Here is a 7631-nt window from a genome sequence, read left to right as displayed (position 1 = left end):
CAGCAAATTGCACAAGTGGGTACTACACCAACACGAGTGCAAGAAGATGGGTAAGCCAAGGATCCTGCCATGCTGATAGTTATTCTTGAAGCTATGCCAAATCAGAGAGATCCTGCAGTGATCAACACAGAGGAGCATATTGCTAATATGTTTTCATATTAAGATTGCTTTATCAGTTAGCTTTTTTTTTTAGACAACTGACAAACTATCAAATATGAAAATGTTACTTAATTTCACAGATATTCCTATTCAGTTGTAACCAGAAAACTTGGCAAAAGCAACCTGTTATACTTCAACTGACAAGTTTTCCAGCCCTCAGAGTGGGAAAACATAGCTATTTCAGTTTGCAAGACTTCTATTGGCATAATTTCATATGGACAACAAATGTTCATGTATGGTTTGTTAATGAATGAAAAGGAACTATTTAAATGCAAGAAAAAGAAAACGAATTTAATGAAAGTAGAATCACTCAGGAAAGCATGAGCCTGCAGGTGAAATGAAAGGCCTGACGATGGTTGATCATGAAGACAGTTAAAGAGCACTCAATTAATCTGGAGAAAAAAAAATAGCACAATTCAGTTCAAAAAGTTCTCTACTGTCCGTGTATCTGTTTCTGCACTCTTGAATTGTATGTATGAATTAAAATTGTAGCACTACAATTATCTATGCCAAATTTGTTATTTTTCATAATTAGGATTCTGAGGATAAACCTATAACATCTACTAACTACTACTACTACTTATATTAGAGCAGTGATATATGGCCTGAGGAGAAAAACTTCTGGTGGAGTTTTAGTTAGTAGACTTCTGTAATGTTGTTTAGTGACACATCTTCTAGAAACCTTGCTACATTTGTAGTTCCCCTAGGTTTTTTCAAAGTGTTATACTGAAAACTTCTCTTGTGGCCAAGTTGTGACTGTTCTTCTGACAATGTACTATTGTATCTGATGTAACAGCCTCTTTCTTTAAGCACACATGGGAAGAAGGGTACACCTGGACTAGGCAAGATTTAGGCCAGGATCCTGTGTTCTAAACACAGGGTTGTGCTGAGGGTAGGTAGCTTGACTTACTACAGGTGTGGGGCAAAATCATGCTGCCTGGCAGGTTCCAGAGGACTTCTCTGGCTGTTGCCTGCTTTACAAAATCAGCAGCTACCCTGGATCAGCTGTCTGAATCCTCCTGGCCATTAACTCTGAGATCCAGAAGTTTATTTGCATCTTTCATCTGCCTCAGAAGCATTCAGATCTCTATGACAGAACTAGAGGGCTCTAACTCAAAAACCCTGTTAAGACAGACAAGCATTCAAACAGGCCAAAATTCTTTTAAATTTATGTCTGAACTCTAGTCCTGTCCTTGCACGTTCCTCTCTTGTTCCATAGAAGGAGGATGTATGTTAAAACGCTTCAAGTATCTCAGGTAATCTTTTATAAACTATTTTTGTTTGTGTCTCATTTCCTAACAAGGTCCCCAGTGTGGACTATCATGACTTTTCTGGATAGATGTCAATAAACAATCTGAGCTGATTACAAATACTTTAGATGCTCTTATTAACGAAAAGTGATACAAGTTTCAAAGACATGCTAAATATATAACCATCTGCCAAGTTGCTTATATTTTTAGCTTACTTCTTATGAAACATTCACATTTACCTTTTGTCAATTTTGATAAAAGCAAACTAAGTCAAGTTTGGGGAACCTCCAGTTTACAGACCCCCCTTCCCACTTTCTTGTTGCTTGCCAACAGACTCTTTTAACTTTGCTGGCAAGCAAGATCTCTCCCCAAATGTACCATATGTATAAGTTGTTGCTCAGAGAGCAATGTTTGCTATTTGGCAGAATATGGAGCATGCAATTTGGTAGTCCACCCTGAAATCAAACTCAGAACTTAAGGGAAAAGTAAAAAGAAATTGCTAATGAGCTGTTGTCTTTTTCTCTAATAGAATGCATTTTTCAGGAACTAATTACTAAGTTTGAAGAGAAAGACAAATAAATATGTCAATATGTCTTTATATCTTTGTCTTACAGAGAAGAAATTGCTCTTGAAGAGAATTATTTTCATAACTAGAGAGAATTATTTTTTAGGCAAGACTCATCTTCTAAATATTTTTCCAAATAGGAATTTCTGCCTGAGTTAAACTTTTCCATACATACTTGCTTACAGTCTGAGGAGCACATGAAATACAAATACAGCTGCTGGAATATGCTGCATTTCTGAACTTCTATACATAATCTAATAAAGAATATGAAGTTATGGCTTCCTCGCTGCTCAAAAAACATTTGTTGCAATGTCAGGCCTTGTACTGTGAACAAAGTCCTATTTTGGAGCCCCCTTGCTGGAAGACGTAAACAGGGTTAGCTGCAGAAGCTTGTTAGCAAGTCAGCCCATTAATAGACTGCAATAAACTGTTAGATTTTTATATTGTAGCATTTTCTGTAGGGAGCATAAGTATGTCAGAATTACTATAAGATTTTTACCTTTAGCATATAATTCTTTATACTATGCAATTTTGGAACTACTTATTCATAAAGATGTAAGAAATGCAACTTATTACCAGTCTTTGATTAAAACCAAATAGGATGATATCCTGGTAATTATTGTGCTGATGGAAGCCTGTTGCAAATTCAATATTTTCAAACTCAGGTGCCAAAATTCAGGACATTGAAATCTGTGTTTAGACGCCTACCTTTTTTACAGATTTATAAGCAGTGAATGCCAGAGATTCTCGTGCATGGTGAGTATCTGTCAGAATCAGTCAAGTCAATATTAAGGTATTTTTATGGTTTTCATGTCCTAATAGGACATCATTAGTCTTCTCTATTCTTAGGTTTTGACTGCTTGCTTATTAGGTTACCTTTCTATAGCATCTGTTCCTTGAAAACTAGAGTTTAATGTTAGATTTAAGTTTTCTTTCTGTCCAAGTGAGATACTATTTTGAGTATCACATTCTCAGTCTTTCAGAGAAAATAATGCAAAATTCCCTAAATCCAGAATTTTTGCACTTTATTCTCTCTGGGGTCAGAAATGAGTATATAAATTATACTCTTTAAACATCTTCTGATCAATTTTTAAAAGTACACAGTTTTTCATGTCACATAAAAATTTTATAGACATATGGTGATTTCCGAATTTTGACTGTTTTCTTGTTTTATTCATACTCATGGTTCTAGTTATAGGTTAATATTGTCTTTGCAGTACCTTGATCACTGTATTTTTTCTTTGGTATCAGTATATTCTCCAGCTAGATTTGCTCTTTCTGTATGCTGTGTGTTATTTGCTGATGTTTTCTCTGTTTTTTCCTGATGTTTGTATCTGTCTCTGATCAGTCCTCTAATTTTGAAACTCCTTTTCCATTCATACTCGCTCTTACTAGCATTCAAATTCCTTTTTTTAGGCAATCTCATACAATTTCATACCAAATCCAAAACAGAGCACTGTACCAGCTACTAAGAAAAAATGTAACTTCAATCCAGCTAAAACCCGGACAACAGAAAACAGGTACTAGAAAAATGGAAGATATTGCGCATAATCTTTTTCTCCTATCTCCATCCACAACTAGAAATCACAGATAATCTTGCTAAGTTGTCCTTTGGAAAGTAAACTGAGACACAAAGTCTCAGGCTGCAAGTCTTCTGGCAATCCTAGTGATTCCTTCCAAAACATGAATTACCTTCTTTGCCCACCCATACTAGTCATAATCACAGATAGTTCCTAGTTAGAAGTGAGAAATTAATTTTCTGCTTTCAGTATAAAATTTCACTTTCTTGGCATGCTGCTTCTGGACTCAGCAGCTGCCTACATACTTCACAGCCTTCTAATTCTTCTGTTACCTTCCCCCTATTTTTCAAGGCTATTTTTAATAACTAAGAAGATTATGTTCTATTTCCATCCCTTCTGATTTGGCAAGATTTTCCTGTGATGATGTAGTAGCTTTTCACACTACACCATGAATTTTCCCCAAGTCCCCAAATCTCTTGCAGTGTATCAACTTGCAAAAACTCCAACTGGAAAATAACACTATCTGTAATAATTACATCAGATACATTCTAAAGACAGAAATTTTTACTGTTCCATACAAATGATATTCAATACACATATCTCTTCATAATTGGGCAAACTAGTTTGCTGTTAGTAATCTTTTCTTCTCCTGATACAAATTCCACTTATACTCATCTTTTTTTAATTCAGTGGAACTTCTATCCAACCTTCTTTTTGTTTATGATAAGCTTTAGATTTCGGATATGGAGAATTTTTCTATTTTTATTTATAATTTCCTGTCATTTATCTTAACTGTATCCTTAGATTTCACTATTACAGCGTGTTAACCTTCATATAAGAGCTGTTATACAGAATTATTTTCTTACATCTTTACATGGGATTTAGCATAGAAGGTTTTAAGTCAATGTGCTAAATCCATTCTGTGATAGGAGATGAATTACCTCTTCAGCTAACCTGTGGATTGGGGGGGGGGGGGCAAGACAATATCTCGGTCTTCTCAGATACACTGGCTAATTTAACTAAGCTAAAAAAAATAAAATTAACTATTGCACTCACTCAGGGTTTGTCCTGTGTCTCACCTCAGCATGATGAAATCCCTTGAACCTACTTGCCTTTCAAATTGCCAACACACCCAATTCCCAAAATTAGCATCAAACGCATTTTCTTTCCTCAAGGGGAGGATAACTGCTCCATCCCTAGGACATAACCCCAGGAGAACAGTGAGACACAAGGCACAATGCTTTCATTTTGTAACATCCTCAGTCTTAGCTTGGCATCAGGGCAGAGGGAGCTCAGGTGCCACTATCATATTATATGTGAGTACTTTTCATCTCTTCTGCATTCTGGCTGTTTCCTAACCTCATTGAACTAATTACACAAGAGCAGCTAACAGCCACACTGCTCTAACTTATCAATAATGAAAAGTGAGCTGAAGCTGTCAGGAAATACATTTGACATCCTAACTTGGAAGAACAGGAACTCTGTGCTCCCTCTGTAGATATGAGGGGAAATATAACCATTAGTAAACCTAATTTATTTCATAAGCAGAGTTGACAGCATGATTTCTTTTCAATATTTCCTGGTACTTTCCTATTATGAGATTCTGCTTTTAGTCGTCTACATCAGACAAACATGATTTGTTCAGACTGAAATAGCCCAAGCTGAGCACTTGCTACTACTAAGATTATTTTTTTATCTTTCAGTTTGTATCCATACTTTTTATGCTATTGTAACTTTAAAACCATTATAAATAAAAACATATTCACATTAGGAAGACATTGACTCAGATGGCAAAGACAGTATATAGTAAATGAGGAGTTTTAGCATGGAGGCACAGCAGCTCTGAGCTATACAAAAGAGACGATTAGGTAAAGAAGGCAAAGAGCAGGATGTGATTTTTGAAGTAGGGATCATTAAGGAATTCAAAAGGGGATGGGCTATAGACTGTGGAAAGGGAAGACAGACATTAGTTAAGATTTATCCAATTCTTATTTTTCAGAATACAACAGAATGCTTTTCGGGTTCAAAGTACTGAAGAAAAACTGTCTTTTGAAGCCAGCCTTCACAGCAGCCTAGGGAGATAAAAAATTAAATAACAGATGTGCTTTATTTTTTTCAAAACTGAGGAAGCAAAAGGGAACTGATATGCGATATTCCTCCTTTACAGGAAAGTAAACTAAAAAAAGTCCCTATTAGTTCTACAAAAACTTCAATAGGTTCTATAGGGACAGTAAGAAGGAGAACTCCAAATCACTCTGCTGGTATAAATGTCCTCTAGGAGAAGCATTTTCTGCAGAAGATGAATGTCCCAAACAGGCAAAAAAAAAAAAAAGAAACAGGACAAACTCATAAGAATTTTATTAACTTTGTGAAAACTGGCTACTCTTGTTAGGATAACTTTTTAGAATAAAAATATTTTTTATGCAGTATCTGTTAAATTGACTTTAGTGGTCTTTTAAAGGATTAGGAAACAGAGGATTCTTGTTGGAAGATATTCTATGGGTCAATTTCTTTGTGCATTTGGTGTTAGAAAATTCTTCAGGGTTTTGAACAGGCACTTTAGCTGATTTGCAATACAAGAACCTGAAATTAGCACACTGGGATCAATATTGAGCAATATTTTGTCTCTGAAAGAAATTCACTCTGACAGAGATGAGTAAGAGCAGCACAAGGAAATTGAGAGTCTGGCTAAAAAGCTGGATACAGAAATCTCCTACAAAGCAGTACAAATTAGTTGATGTCACCAGAGCAAGAAAACCATAGTGACAGAACAAAATGTTACCCAGGTTCCAGAATACTTTATTATCACCACCCTAGGTCACTAAGCTTCACAAGCTATATCCATCAAATTTGATAGCAGTATATATACTCACAGCTGAAGCTAGAAGGTGCAGTGCTTTAATGTACTAACGATGTACATTAAGACACCTGGGTTCAAAGTCAGTTTATGACAGGAACAAAATGAGTTTGTTGGTCTCAGCCTGCACTCTAGTGGACAAGTGCACATAAACCCAATCCTGAGAAGAATGCCAAGAATTACATTTGTTGGCCAAAACATATGGTGAAATTCATATTCTCTGTACATTATTAAAAACAAAATATTTTTTCATTTGGTGGTATTCTGAAACACTGCACGAGGAGACATTTCCATCAGCATGTATTTAATACTGTGTTCAGTATTGTTACCAGGATTTGAAAGAATACAACAGAAGGTGAAACACTACAATGCAAGGCAGCAAAGGCAATAATAAGGCATATTAGGGGGAAAATGGATGTGAGGACATACTGCCATAGCAGACATATATAATGTTTATAAGTAGGTAAAATATTTATTTACCTTTTTTATAATAAAGGACACTGCAAAATAAAAAAAAAATGACACATGTAAGTATGATAAAAAATATTTTCTTGGTACATAATTAGCCTGTAAACTCAGGTCTGAAAGGTATCTTAGAGGCAAGACCTAAACAGAACTTAAAAAAAAAAAGCTTTTACATGAATAATAAGAATAGCAAGGTAAGATAGTAGTAAAGGGACTCAATACTAACATTAGGGACTCAAACTCTCACGATTCAAGGTATAAAACAAATTGCCTTAAGCATGGGCAGAAACTATACCCACAGATATTTTATTTCATTAGTGTATTCCATGCAAGGTTTACACATATTTCAGTGGGCAGCCAGTAGAATGCTGGAGTCTCAGATTTGTGTAGTCTGTGGTACTTCCTGTTTGAAGAAATTAGCTGCAAAATGTAGTCTGGAACTCTAACCCCACTTCAGGTTATTGCCAGTTATATTATTTAACTTCTTATCAGTCAAGTGAACAATACTGATACCCAAGCATTTACAATTACAGTCATATGTCAACTACAGAGGCAATGTAAAAAAATTTATTGAGTTATCCTGTCTTTTGAAAATTTTATTTAAATATAAAAAAATGTTTGTTATCACTAGCTTAAAATTGACCATTACATATTATATATATTATACTAACATAAATACATATTATGTTAACACAGTTTTTTAGAGTCTTATGATCTGTCCTAGTCCAAGCTGACCTTTCCCTTACTTTTCATCATGTCATCTACTGCATTCATTTTCTGGAGTGTTTGAACACTTTTACAAGCCTACATTTCAA

The sequence above is a fragment of the Fringilla coelebs genome (genome assembly GCF_963513975.1).
Source record: "Fringilla coelebs genome assembly, chromosome: 4".
Lineage (NCBI taxonomy): Eukaryota > Metazoa > Chordata > Aves > Passeriformes > Fringillidae > Fringilla > Fringilla coelebs.
Note: the sequence above shows the minus strand (reverse complement) of the source record.